Source organism: Pan troglodytes, chromosome 4 (genome assembly GCF_028858775.2).
Source record: "Pan troglodytes isolate AG18354 chromosome 4, NHGRI_mPanTro3-v2.0_pri, whole genome shotgun sequence".
NCBI classification, from domain to species: Eukaryota; Metazoa; Chordata; class Mammalia; order Primates; family Hominidae; genus Pan; species Pan troglodytes.
This window is the reverse complement of record NC_072402.2, coordinates 116,318,268-116,333,810: the sequence shown is the minus strand read 5'-3', so window position 1 is coordinate 116,333,810 and position 15,543 is coordinate 116,318,268. Positions and strand designations below refer to the sequence as shown.

Sequence of the window (15,543 nt, the reverse complement as noted above, 5' to 3'; positions counted from 1 at the left end):
ATATTGAACTCCAGAATTAGGCAGACATAACCCTTCAAATCCAGTTAGCATTAGAGTGAGGTAGGCCTCCCCCTACACAACTTATGCCAAACATATGCTTTCCTCAGATAAAGCCAGTTGTACAAAAGAAGGAAGGGGGCTGAGTCTTGCATCCTTCTACTGCCCCCATTTTACCTGGTCCCTAGGAGTAGTGTGAGACTGGAACAAGAGATCTGGGATTACACTGATTAGCATGCTTCACAGGAGGGAAATATAAGGAGAAAGGAAGAAGTATTTCTCAGTAAAATCCGAGTTAGCCAGGAAGGCTCAGGAAATCCCTGTTTGGTGATGAGATCATTGTATCATTGTTGAGAGATTTCTAATTCATGATGCAATGTATTTTTAAATGGTAAGTTTTGGAAAGCTTGTTTTTATAATTCTAAACTCTTTCAGACATCAGTTGTGTATCTAATCTTTTGTTTACAGGACCTACTCAATCTAAATCAGAAAAAGAACAGGCTGAAGCTACAAATAAGATAAAAAGACGTAGAAATGACTGTCTTGTATTTATAAAATGGCGATCATGAGATTTCATGTTAATAACTGACTACCGAGACATGCTATTTGGCTCTATGTGTCTGTTTCCCACAGAAAGGATGTCGGGCCTGGTGTTGATGGGCAAGCTCTCCAGAACATGGGTACCACACGTGCAGCACGGGCTTGGGCCTCAGTCAGGCACGCTGGAGCACTCATTGCCGCTCTGGTGCCACCCACAGGACGAGCTCACACATGCTCACTCTGGTGAGTGCTGGTAGCAGACAAGGATGCCTAGGCTCTCCTTCTATATGAAGAAATTAAATACATTATTTAGGACTAATTTTAAATTAGCTAGATCTCTTTTTTAAATGAAAAAAAAAAAACTGGGAGAAGGATGATTTGACATTATGAAAGCAGTTTGTAAGGGCTTTTCATGTAAAGCAACTCTAGAGGAACTAGAACTGTGAAGACACCCAGGCAAACTTTGGTCTCCAGGTTAATTCAGGGCAAGTTAAAAGAGGAGTCTGTCCAAACCTGGGGTAGAATCCCAGGGTGAGAAGCAGTATTTGAGCTGTTGACACTTAATAACAAATAAAACTAATAGTAGTGCAGATATTTGTATTTATTTAAATCTCTTTTTAACTGAATGTCTTTAAAACACAGTATAAAGAGATTAGGAATACTTTTCAAAATAAATTTTAGTGATCTTAATATTGAGGCTTTATTTTTTTAAGTGAAAAGAGTTAGTAAGGCAAAGGTATCCCTTCTTCTCTCCTTCCTTTTTTTTCTTCTGTTGAATTCACCACATTTACGGGAGAACTGAATATCCAATGTTGATGTCATAACCATGCACTCCTCCTCTTTCTGATAGTTGTATATCCAAATAATAGGTCAAATATCTCAGAGAAAATAGCTATGTTCTTAAGTGCTTTGTTGTTGTGTCTTAAATATATACAATGTTTTAAATATATACAATGAAATATATACGTAAGGGTTTATATAAGTTTAAATACCAGCTGTGTAACTATGATTATTTTTCTAGGAAAATCTAGACAAAATTGATAGGTTTCATTTTTAAAAATCAGAAAAAGTTATAAAGGGATTTCTATAAGTAAAATATTTTATTTTAAAACATCTTGTTTAAGGTAGAAGAGGTAAGGACTAACAGTTTAGAACTGGAGAGGGTCTATTTCTGAAGTAGCGATATTTCAGAGTGCAAGATTGCTGCAGGAAAAAAGAAAGGTGAATTTTTTCCTACCTAGATTTGGACACAGCAGCAGTTAATTTTGGTAAGTGAAGGACTTCATCTGAAGCAAAGCTTTACTGATAGGGGACTGGAGTAGAGCTAGGAGGAACAAGAGGCTGCACTTGGCACAGCTGAAGGAACCTCAGTTCTCATACCTGCTGGTGAGTGACACACAAAGTCAAGTGTGAAAACAGGAAAAAGTGGGTTTCGAAGCTGAGGCAGTCCAAGCCACCCACGATCACTTTGAAAAAATTTTCAGCATTCATCTTAGGAAATAAGCCTTCACATTTCTTGCTCACATTCTGCATGGCAGCCCAGAAGTGGGGGATTGAGGAAGATGATTTTACAATTCATAACTTGGCTGGGTGTGGTGGCTCACACCTATAATCCCAGCACTTTGGGAAACTGACACAGGAGGATCACTTGAGGCCAGGAGTTTGAAACCAGCCTGGGTAACACAGAGAGACCTCCTCTCTACAAAAAAAAATAAAAAAAATTATCCCGGCGTGGTGGCACGTACCTGTGGTCCCCGCTACTGAGGAGGCTGAGGTGAGCAGATCGCTTGCGCCCAGGAGGTTGAGGCTGCAGTGAGCTGTGATTGTGCCATGGCACTCTAGCCTGGGTGACAGAGTGAGACTCTGTCTCCATAATAATAATAATAATAATAATAATTTTTAAAATGTTTAAAAATTAATAAAATTCAAAAGTGCTTAAGTAAGGCCAGATTAGTTTGCAAGTCCAATACTAAGTTGGCTCAGTGGTGGAGTAGGGTAGAAGTGATGGGGAGGACATGAAGGAGAGTTGTCATGATGATGATTTTTTTTAAATTAAATAGTGTTTAAATAACCTTTTAAGGAGTTTATTTTGACTAATTGAAAGAATTTTCAAATGCTTCAACTCTGATATCGTATTGGAACAATTTGGAGTAAGATTGGTAGAAATGTTAAATCTGTGGGTTCTGATGGCCCAAGGGGAAAACAGTCACAGAAAATTAACTTCGGATGCACTCTACCCATAACCCAGTTCAGCCAATACACTCTGCAGCTGAGGAAATCCTATCTTAGAAAAGTTCACCTCCCAAAAATGGAACAACCAAGACTAGCACCTGAGTTATTTATCTTCATATTTGGTGGTGGTCTTGTTCTAAAAGGCCTAAAACAATAATTCCATAACATTGCATTACAAAATAAGCCATGGGCTCTACCACAAGAAACTGATGTCTTGCTGGATACAAATGAATTTGATTGCAAGGTTCCCCAGTCCCTAAGAATTTAAAGGGAATACTTTAATAGGATTTCTTCGGGTAAATTTTTAAGAAGAAAGTTTATGAGACCACTTAAACCACTTTTCCCAAAGTTAAGTAGATTTTTTTTTTTTTCTTTAACAAAGGGTCAAACAGGTCATCTGGAATAGTGGTACGTTTTTGAGCAAGATAGCATTTCTGCCAGGCCAGTTAGTTTACACTGAGCTGTAACTGTCTTTGGCTGGAAGTGATAACTAAAAGCCTCCTATGAGCTTGTGATTAGCTCATAGGAGTATTCATTTGTGTGGATACCTGGGTCTGTCAGTAAATGTGTCTTAATTCATAGCTTTGGGTTTGTCAGAATAGCCCCAACAACCCTGACTTTCATGTAGGGTCAGGATATGAATTTTGTGTAAAGAAGAAGCATCCTCACTCTTGGCTCATACAACAGATCCAGTGGATAATAATGAATTCTTTCTCTCCAGGAATCTGAACAAACTGCCAAGTTGCAGGTTTTCTTTAAGTAAAATTGGAGCCTATTCACATTTGTTTCTGATACTTTTTACGCAACTCCAGGAATTTTGGCTTTAGTACCTGTGAATTGCAAGCCTGTTTATATTGGTGATTAGTATATGAGGGAACTTGAGGCTGGGATAGAACAAGATGTTAAAAGTTTTATTAAAGTCAACTCAAGACCTTTAGAGAGATAGCTGAGGGAAAAAGAGGAGCATAAGGAAGGGGAAGGAGAAGGGAGAATAGGCGGAGGAAAGGAGGGGAGGAGGGTGAATGGAAAGGCACAGTAACTGTGGTGATCATTATTGATTGTTCACTGAGTATTTCTAGCCCTCCTTGCCTGTGAAAATAGACAATGACGTGAAAATGGATAATAATACTCCCTCAATTCCTGAAGTTAATCTTGGCTTTGTAACCTACTTGGCTAAAAATTCATGAGTGGACCTGATATGTGCCACTTCCAGGCAGAAATGTAAAGAGCCAGTGCCAGTTAGTGGTTCTCCACATTTCCTTCTTTCTACTGTAATTGTAGCAGTACCTGCTAAGATGTAGCCCTGTCAGGTTGATCCATGAGTGAAAATGATGAGCAGAGTCCCTCTGCCAACCTGCATTGATAATTCATGTCAGCTAAGAAATCAACTTTTATTAACATTGAGTTTGTTCCCATAGCGTAACCTAATTTATCCCACAAACACAGAAATTAGGATCTAAGAAGAGGGAGTCAGCATAACAAAACTATGAAATAGGTAACATTGGCCTAGCTGCTCAATGGAGGGTGGCAAATAAACTTGTCAGAGGCTAGAAAATGATGGTGATTCTTATTATACAGTGGCAAAACATTTGGTAAGAATGTTGGTTGGAATAGCTTTGAAGGCAAATCATTTACCTAATGATTTTGAAGGCAAATCATTTATCATTTGTAAACTTATGAAAAGAGGTTGAAAACAGAATCTTAGTAGCATGTGTTGGTTGCTATTGATTATTCATGGCAAGCTCAGGAAAAAACTGGTCAGTGCAAGCAGGAGTACAAGGGAAGAGATGAAGTCCAGAAATTTGGAGAGACTTGTGGGTTTGGAAGAGACTACTGCTTCTCAAACTCAAGTTGTAAAAGAGAAAATTGGACAACAAAGGCTGAATAAACCCATCCTCATGGCAAATAGCAATTCAAGAGTATGGTTGTCATACATTGTTAAAAGCTTTGGATGGATTAAGATGTCTTGGAATAAGGGTCCAACTAATGAGGCAGTACCCCCAAAATCCTTTTGATAAGGTAAAATGGCATGGAGGAATGAAAGCTAAAGTTATGGCTCTCACTCTCTAGCCAGATAGACCTAAGGTATGTGCAATTCAGAATACATATGTGTATATATATATGTGTGTGTGTATGTGTCTATATATATGTGTATATATATACACACACATATACACACATACACATATACATACATGTGTGTGTATATATATATACATACACAGAGAGAGAGAGATAGTAGGGGGGACAGTGAGAGAGAGAGGCAGAGAAAATGAAGTGGAGGCATGGGGATGGGAAAGCAAAGAAATACAGCAAATCTAAGTGTATCTAGTAGAGAACCATGAGCATAGCTGCTGGCACAAGGAGGCTACAGGCCTCAAATAGCCACAAAGTTAAGTTTTCAGGAGAGTTGTATTGTCATAAGACCCAGCAGCCTGAACTAAGAGAAATCGACTATTGAAGACCTAAAATGACTTTTGGTCAGAAGTAGATCAATAAAGTTTCTCAGCCTTCATTGAGGGCATGTTCTTCAACATCTGTATTAGAGATCTGTATTAAAGACAATGGAAAAGAAAAAAAATGTCTAGAGGGTGGGAGTCAAGGGCTATGGACAGTGATGTTTGGAGAGCTTCTCCCATACAGCAAAACTGCAGCCTATTTAAGGAGCATTCTCCACCCCTGGGGTGGAGGACCTTTGCTGTGCCCACTCAGAGGAATTTTAGGATGGCTGCAGGCCAGTGACTGCTGTGGGTCTCCCACACTTCCTCGTATTTCACTTTTGTATATTGGTGTGAGTTGGGCCTACAACTTACTGTCTAGATCTCCAGATCGAGAAGAGTTACACCCACATCTTATACAGAGATTCCCATGCATCACCTAGAAATTCTAGAGATGCTTCTAAATGGGAAGGACAAAGTAAGCCAAAGATTTAAACCGACTAAGGAAAGATAATTGCAACACATGTGACAGAAAAGGTCCCAATCATTATTATATTAGGAATGCCTATAAATCAACAAGGAAACATGCAATGGGACAATAAAATGATGAGCAAAGAACAGCTAATGTGTTGTTAGTCTGGGTCTAGTGAGAAATAGATGCCAATAGGGGATTAAATGTGCAAGCGGAATTGAGAGGAAATGGGGAGGAATCTGTTAAAGGCTGGGAAGGTTCTTAGACCACGATGCAAATCTGACCCTAAGTGAAAGAGAGAGGGAAGGAACATTGAGTAAAAGCATTTCAGACCAAGGGTACAGTCTAAGGAAACTTCTGTGAGGTTGTTGAGGACCCTTGAGCCAATGTAACCCTCTGAGGAGTCTTGTGTCTCTCAGGAATGGGCCTGCCTAATATCTCTGCCATGCTCAGTAATGGGCAGGGAGCAGAGGACAGCAACTAGGACTCTCGGTCAGTTGTGCCCCTTGTAGTTGGAGGTCTGCAAGACATAATCTTATGGCCATCACTGTTAACTTTAACAGTGATATGAAACACATGAAGAGATGGACAACTATTCTCATAATAACTGTATTTCAAAATAAAACAATGACAAGAGATTACTTTTTTTATCCCCCACATAGGTAAAAGATTTTGAGAAAGATACTAGACCCTATTGGTAGAGATGTGGGAAACAGCAAACTTATCCTTCAGTTTTGAGAATGTAAGTTGATATAATTTTTCCACAAGACATTTTGCCGTATCTCTTAAAATTACAAATGCACACACGCATAGCCCAGCAATTCTATCTTTGTGATGTATCCCACAGATACATTCACAAATGCACAGAGAAGTATGTCCCAGGATATTTATTTAATGAGTGCTTGTAATAGCAAAAGATTGGAGACAACTTAAATGCCCATCTGTATGGAACTGATTATGTAAAGTATGTCTATCCATAAAATTAAATACATGCCTTTAAAATAATGAGGCATGTAATGATAAGTCACACTATCTGTGATATATGTTAAAGATGAAAAAGAATATGCAGAACAATGTGTAAAGTATGCTAAATTTGTGTTTTAAAAAGAGGGAGTCCCTATATATGCATCATTTGTATATGCATAGTGTACCCCTGAAAGGCTACATGAGAAACTAATGTCACCTGCTGCCCCTGGGAGAGGATTTTAGGGGACAGAAGTTGGAAGAAGACTTAACTTTTCACTGTGTTTCTTTTAGTACTATTTGAATATTTTACCAAGAGTATTTTTTTTTTTTTTTTTTTTTGAGATGGAGTCTTGCTCTGTCACCAGGCTGGAATGCAGTGGCACAATCTCAGCTCACTGCAACCTCTGCCTCCCAGGTTCAAGCGATTTTCCTGCCTCAGCCTCCCGAGTAGATGGGACTACAGGCATCCACCACCACACTCAGCTAATTTTTGTATTTTTAGTAGAGATGGGGTTTCACCATGTTGGACGGGGTGGTCTCAGTCTCTTGACCTTGTGATCCACCTGCCTCAGCCTCCCAAAGTGCTGGGATTACAGGCATGAGCAATCATGCCCGACCCCCCATGAGTATTTTTTAAGTAAAAAATTTAACAGTTTAAAACTAAGTAATATATTAAAAACAAACAACAAACAAACCTTTCTTCCCTGCCCCCCGCCACCCGTAGCTACCATGCATGCATCAATTTCATTTCTTATCATCCTGTTATATGGTCATGGAGAACTGTCCTTGGCTGGCATCAGTACACATTATTAAGTTAAAAAAAAATTCAAATGTTATTTCAGTCACATTGGAATCTTGTGCTGGGACAATTTTGCCTAAATTGAGAAGATTTGTCTTCTACCAGAATCTGCCCTTAATGAACATTACTACAGCATCTGAAGAAAATCCAGAATACAGTGTGATAATCAAGTTTGGGCATGATTTTATGCTTTCATTTATCACTTTGCAAAAGATATTTTGAAATGAAAAAAAAAAAAACCCCACATATCTCTTGGAGGTTATGCATTAGTATGGGAAGCTATGAATGAAGAACATGATATGACACACTCTTTCTGTTTTAAAGGAAAATCAGAAATATAAACATTATATTTTTAATGGGATGCCTATTATTTGCACTTACATATTTGAATTTATATATTCTTGGCTCCCATCTGCATCTCTGAGATACAGTATATGGTATCACACAACTGAAGGAATCTTAGAGATCATTTTTTTTTAATGTTACAGATAAAAAACTGGGGCCTAGAGAGATTAAATTTCTCAAGGTCACATAGTCAGAATTAAAACCAAATTTTCTCACTTTCTGGCATCAGAATATTTAATGTGAGCATGACTCTGTCTTCACAAATGCAGTGTCTCTGACCACACTACCTAGAGCTCAGGAAACACTTTATGTGGGCTTCTTTGTATACGCTCTCTTTTCCTTCAAGTGCTTAGGCCTTCCCAGAAAGATGACTTGTGGGCAAACATTTGTTGGAGAGCCAGATAGCAAGGTTGACATAAGAACTGAGATTGGTCATTTTTCTCCATTTAAAAATTTATCTTGAGCATTTTTCCTTTTCACAACTACCATATGAGTATTGATTTTAATTAGTTCTGTCTATTAAGATTCCCCTTAGGTTCAGAAGCCAGACTGGTAATTAACTGTTCAGCTTTCCTCTTGCTGACGGCATTGTTAGGTGAGTTGCTGCTACCCTCAGTCAAATACTGGGATCAATGTTCCTCTATGGATCCACCCTTAAGAGTTCAGACTCAGATAGAATTCCTGTCTCAGGTGGTTTCCCCTAATTCTTATAGACATGGGAAGAGAAAAAGGAGACTCCTCAGATTGTTGACATTTTCCCTATTCATTATGGCGAATACACTTAAACCAAAAACTCAAAATGGTGTGCCTGTTGTAGGCAAGTAATGTGTTGATGTCCAGATGGATTACTTGAAGCTTGCTTGATGGGTTAATATTAAACCATTTCCTTTTGCATTTCCTGAATGAATGTGGTACTTCTGTTGGGTAGAGCAGGGCCTGAAATTGTATAGTCAAAAGTTTTCTTCTGCTTTCATTTTATTCTGAATTCTGGGAAAGGTAGAGATTGTGCCTCAATAATTTATTGATATATGAAATTTAATCTCCCAGAAATATATGTGATGTTCAGACTTTTAGAATAAAATTTCTGAGACTGAATTCCTGAAGTGCATATTCGGTACTTATGCAGATTTTCGTGACCAAATTTGTGTTTGAGTTTGTAGTTACAATGTAATAGGTGTTTGGGATAATGATAGTAATTCTGGATTTGTTTGTAGATAATTAATTAATAATTGGGTATGCACCATGACAACAACCTTTTAGATTAAATCAAAATCATTGCCATTTTCTGGGGTGTTTTATTGAGTGCAACCCCTTATTTTTAATGAAACAGCTAAACAGTTTAATGTATCCTTTGTGATGTTCACAAGCTCTGGATTTACTGTGATTAGGATGACACTACAAAATTCTCTGTGTTCAGCTGAACAAAAATTGAAGGTAGAGAATGTCCGGGCCCATCTGTTTCTTATGTGCCAAGTGCCTTTCCTTTATGACTACTCTTCCCTCCCATGGTGTCCCGTCTGCCTCAGGAGACTCTCTCTTGGGTACCTTGAAACATTTGCAGTCAAAATTTATTTCCTGAATTTGGTAGCCAAGACTGTCCGTCATAGCTGAGGATTTAGTTCCTTTGTGATATTTTTATTCTTGCCTGGTCAATCTGGGAGAGTTAGACTTGAATGAAAGTTGAATTCACATCTTGAGGGCTAGCTGGAACAGAGGACTTAGAGTGGTCATTATAAAACAAATCATATAATTAGATGACTGTCTTTGCTCATCTACTCCTGGATAATATTTTTAAGCGCCTGTCATATGGCAGACTGAAATGAAGCACTTTGTGCCCCTTGTCTTATGCTTAGCAAAGCATCACTGGGCAAGAAAAATATAGGGATGCACTGAAGCATAACACAAATTTGCTGCAGTACCATGGACTTTTAGAAAGAAACGATAGATTATCAACCCACGGGTATTAGAGTTAAACAATTTATTCATTCAGTCGTTAGTTATTGAGTGTATAGTATTTACATAACATCCTAAGATCCATAAAGTAAACTCTAGATTTCCTGCCCTCAAGGAGAATATTTCTAGGAGTGATTTAGTCTGATCAAAGATATTGTGCTTTCTGTGAAACAAATGAACTGAAGTGGTTACAACGACAGAGCCTGTGAGCAGCTGTCACATAATTGAGCCAGAGAAGAGGGTATTCATGTACTCAGCTCAGAAAAGACTTGGGTCACACGTAACTATGTGTAGGAACACGACTGACAGCTGGATTTTAAGGGCAATTATGCAACTATGACAATACTAAGCAAGATCTGATTTCCCTTTAGACTTGAGTCCTGCAAAATAGAAATGTGTTATCTATCTTCTTTCACAGCAACACTTAATGGTATGTCTGTGCAGCAACAGAACAATCCTTTAAGCAAGAAAGTGAGTGACAGTCATTGACAAAATTTGCTGGGAATTAATTTTCTTCAGTTCCCTAGTGAGCACATGCATTTTATACTTCCAGTTGATTGTTGCAGATGAAAGGAATGCAGAATAAAATGGGGCTATATTCAATACATGTTAAATGTAATACTTTATACTTTCAGGAGAATAAGTGTTTGTATTTCTTCCAAGGAGGGTTATATAGAGGCTAAAGTTGCTGGTGATGAAACATTAAATGTTTGAGTACTAACCCACCTTGAGATTACTTAATACTGTATATTCTGAGGCCATTGCTTCAGGTGTCTGATGTATGGTTATTTCCAATGTTCCTCTTCTGGAAGATGGTGCTCGTGGGAAGAATAAACAGGACTAGGAAATAAGATTTTTTTAAAAGCAGTTTCTTTAAAGTTACTCACAGTTTATCCTCTGAAAGGATTGCTTTATAAGAATCAACAGGATCATGCATGCTAAAATGTATTTAAATGCAAGTTTGCTATTAACACACATCCCCAAGATAGCATAGAATGAATAAAGGTATACCTCTGGGATCAGACAGCCAGATTGATTTGAGTCCTGGCTCTGACATTTATTAGCTGTATGACCTTGGCCGTGTTACTTAACCTCTCTGTGCCTTAAAAGGTATCTAGCTCTTAAAGTTGTTGTGAGGACTAAATAAGTTAATAATAACTCGAGTTGCATATCTAATACATGTTTAACATGTATTGAAAATTATCCTGTGTATTCCTGGTGCAGAGCATGTGCTCAAAAGGTGCTTGTGGTTGTATTGTCATTATCTCCAACCTTAGCCATTTGCTATTGTATCATACCAAGGGCCACCAAACTTCATGTCTGTCAGTGACTGCTTGATTGTGTAACCCCAGAAACATTTTTAGTGATCATAGAGTGATTATCATTCCTTAGCCTAGGCTAATTCCCAAGATCCACTTCTTTTCCAAATGCTATACGTTGGATAAATTTATCTTTATTTACTTTGTATATGATTTACTGCCTATTTCTAAAAGGGATTCGGGGTCGATTTGAAGTCTGAGTCCTCCAATTGCACTGGCGTTTCCTGGGGGGTCATTTCAAAGTTGTATACAGAGACCTTATTGTTCTCTGCTACCACATGACTGAACAAATGTGACACAATCATTTTCTTGTTGGAGGCAAATTTGCTGACTGTGGAATTTCTATTGAAAAATTTAATATAGGATCTAAAGGATCCTCCTTGGCTTCACATAGATTGTAATTGAACTGATGTCAGAATGTTCTGATGATACAAGAACTAACTCCCATCCCACCAGGACTGTAAATATTTCCTTAGCACCTGCTATGTGCAAGGTAGAAAATATTAGCTTATCACTGTCACTTACCTTCACAATATCTATTTCCAAATCAATAAGCATGGCGTGTCAAATTTTCCAAGTTTCAGGCACCAGAATAGATCCAATGGGAACTTTCTGAGTACTGTGTTGAAAAACAAAACAAAACAAAATTGAGAAGAGGATGAATTTCTCTCAGTCTCACCAGCTAGAAAATATCCAAATATGTCGGAGTACTAAGAATAGGGCAGCCTGAGAAAGGAGAAGGAAACGTGGTGTCCAGGCCACACCACTGTGAGAGGCTGTGTGAAGACAGGCAACATGGCTACCCTTCATTCTTTTCTCTCTGCCTTGTGGTTTCTGTCAGTTTTCTACCTGCCAGGAGGAGCCTGGGTCTAAGCCCCTGCCTTCCATTCTGCCTCCTGTCCCCACCCCTGATCTTGGGGAACCCAGTGCTTTTAGACTCGTCTTTTCCAGTCAATCCAAATCTCCTTAGGCTCTGTCCCTCTGCTGTTTCATTCTCTGACAGTCACCAGAGAAATGAGCAATGGTACTCACTCTGGCCATCTTGGGGTCACTTTAATTCCAGGGTAGGCATGTGTCCATGCATTTGTATGAGCTGCAAGAGGTAAGGATCAATATGTATTTAGGAAACAATGTGAGTAACTCTCATGCAGCTTCTAATAAATCTAGGCACCTTAGCTATTACTTTTTTTATTGAATAAGCCAGGGCATTCAATGTTGACTGGATTTTTAAGAATACATTAATTTATGTATGTATTTTATATGTCTATATTTTTACATATAATATAAATATAAAATTTTATCACTATACTATATACTAATATTCATTTTTATATGTATAATGATTAAACACAGTCTTTTATTCTACTGATGGGCTAATTTGCTTGTTTTCAGTAAGAAATGTTTAAAGAAATGTACAGATGAAGTAAACTATATAAACATGCATAAGTTAAAACACATCACCATGAGAATATTGCAAAAGGAAGAAAAGGGAGAACCATATCATTATTTGATTTATTTAAAAAAACTTTATAATTTGCAGCATTGTGTGTTAGTTATCTTGTGAAAGACAAATAAAATATTTGCCCAAGAGTGTGCAGGGATGTGCCAGTGTGCGTGAAGACACATGTTGGTCTGTATTTCAGTGCATACCCTAGTTTACACTCTTCAGAAGCCATGAAGCTGGGGCTCCTGGTCATGCCCTCCACTGTCTCTCCTCCCCTGGCCAAGGTGAGAGTTTCTCATTGTCACACCCACCCAGGGGCAGGCTTGTGACCTTCAATTGCTCTAAGGACCAATGTCAAGGGCCTTCTAGCTTCCACTACTCTGGCAAGGGGACTGTTACACCATGTAAAATAAGAACTATCCTACAAAATCCAGGGCACAGAGAGCAGAACATGTTGGAATGTACTGTTTAGATGACCAACAGCCACCAAAATTGGAGTGGGGAGGAAGGATACCTGTCATGTATGTTTTCAGCATAGAGTCCCCCTCTGCCCTGACAGTGTTTCCATCACTGTACATTGGCGATTCCATGTAGAATTATTTACAGGTGCAAATGACCCCTTTGCTGGCTCATTCATTTTGCTTTGACAGTTGGCTTGTGATATAGAAATTATTTTATATAAGTACATTACCTTTTTTGTTTAAATTTAATAGATTTGTGTATTTAATTGCAAACTATTTTTAGCCCTATCATTAAATGGAGAGGGAGAGAATGCAAAACTGAAACAACAGAGGCATGTGGAAGCAGGATTTATGGAGGAAACATGGGAAGAGGGTTGGACTGAAGTCCCAAAGTTTGGGTTTGGGTCCTGCTGTCCAGGATCCCATCTGCTGGGGCTGGCCCAAGAACATGTGGGGCCATGCCCTGTGCTTAACTCATTTTGTGAAGTTCTTGCATATCTCTTCTCTTTTCTCTGGTCAGGCCACATGTTGATCCTCTTCTCTTGATTGCTTGCCAGGCAGAGTCAAATCTGTATTTTGGTTTTGGTCTTATTCTTTCTCAAGGATGCCAAATAGGAGAAGTAAACCAACATTTATTGCAAATCTTCCATTTGTCAGGGACTTGATTTATCACTGATTCATCACTGAATCCTTGCAACAACCCTGAAAGTTGGGACTGATTATTTACATTAATTTAAATATTTTCATTTTTAAAAATTTTATGGGGGAGGAAACTGAACATAAGACATGTTTAATAACTTGATGAAGACCACATGGTTAATATTGCAAACCTATATCTATCTGAATCCAAAATCCTATGATCTTCCCATTCCAGAGCATTGCCTCTCCTTGAGAATGTCCTGTCTCATGGGGTCTCCATTGCTTTGAATAGAGACTACCCACACTCATGTAGGCAGCTCTGGCTTTCTTTTTAGCCTTTTCAAAATAAGTGTGGGTCTCTTCATCTGTAGAGATCAGGACTCAACTTTTTATAGGTCAGAGAGGTACAATATCTGATGAAAGTTTTACATTCTCTCAGAAGTCATGTACACACACACATACACCCCCCCCCCCCCACACACAAACACACATGTTTGCATATTATGTAAGGTGATTCAGAGGCCTCCTGAGGTCTAACTCTGGACCTCTGTTAAAGACTGCTTAATCTGGAAGATTACTTTTCACTGGTTAGGGGCTGGGAAAATGTCCAGTTGTCTCCATCCTGGGCAGGCAAAGTAAGTCATTTTATAGCATCATATGAGGCATGGTGCATGCCTCATCCCAGCTGAAGTTTTTTCAAGATAGATGATTATGTGTCTGTGCCTGGTTCCTTTTGACTGGCCCCTGGAGGGCTTGGTGGAGCAATTAACTAAAAGATGGTCAGGAGAACTGGGTTTCTCATCTGTACCTTGCTTTCTTCACCTAAAATATTGACAAGATTTCTGTTTTCTCTGCTTTTCAGGGTGAAGGTAAAATGAGAAAAGGGGATAAAGTACTTTGAAAGTAAATGTCAGTGAGTCCCTGAGGAAAACCTGGGCTTGGTCATTTTTACACAGCTGGCCATTTCAGGTCTTCTCCTTGGAATATCCTGTAGCTGTAGCTGATATTTCTCAAAGTTTCTGAAGGGAGGGAACACTTGGTGTTTTCCACCTGAGGCTTAGCTGAGGATGAGCCCCCTGCTGGTGTACTTCTAAGCTGCTCAAGCCCTTCATTTTAAATGAACTTTGAGCCTGAAATTGGGCAGACTCTTCTATTTAGCATTTTAATCGAGAGCTGCTCAGTTCTGGTGGCAACATTATAGCTGGAAGGTTTGATTAATCTGAAAAATAATCTGATGCTTAAAGATTATGTTAGTCTTAGAGCACTATAAAGTAAACATCTGCCAAGTTTTACAATCCACCCAAGGAAACATGACACCTGTCCTTAAAATGGCTGACGTAGCAATTTTTTTTATTATTAATTTGAAGTTTGGGATGTGCCATGGTAGTCTCCCTGTTGTTCATTTAGGTAGAGATCCAACTCAATAGTACTCAAGCCATAACATGGTCTTATGATAGGAAAGGCTCTGGTGTCTTCAACTGAGTGAGCAATTCTGATTCATTTTCTTGGTGTGATGCAAAAGATACTTGCAGCTTTACTGCTGTCTTTGCTGCCTGTTGGAGCCTTTTTTTTGGGGACTAATCATTTGACTTTGCGCTAATGAGATTAAACCCAGCAGGGGCAGATATTTTCTTTTTTAATTTTCATTCCTGTTATTTAATTGGCATTACATGCACATAATGAGACCAGAAAAAAAACACCCTGTAGCAATCTGTTCAATACAAATAACTCAGGCAGATGCAGCCAGATGTATCCATGGTGACCTCCTTGACTGTGTCACTACACACACATTAGGGAAGGTGGCCCAGTATGCTTAACTCCCTGTTTGCTGAATGTGTCAGAAGTGTACTTTCTCTTTTTCTTCTCCCACAAGAAAGGACATTTCCCAAGTCCATGCATTTGCCCCATATTGGGAGTTGTCTTCTCAGCATCTGTGGG

At 38.8% G+C, this 15,543-nt stretch overlaps 1 long non-coding RNA gene across 1 annotated transcript in view; it reads right to left on the bottom strand.

Annotated features, from left to right (window-relative positions):
• LOC134810023 (uncharacterized) overlaps positions 1 to 11,620 on the bottom strand; it is a 33,425-nt gene extending 21,805 nt beyond the window's left edge. Inside the window, exon 1 of the long non-coding RNA XR_010157091.1 lies at positions 11,587 to 11,620. This is a non-coding gene — a long non-coding RNA (uncharacterized LOC134810023). The remainder of the gene's footprint in view (positions 1 to 11,586) is intronic.
• Positions 11,621 to 15,543: the final 3,923 nt, after the last annotated feature.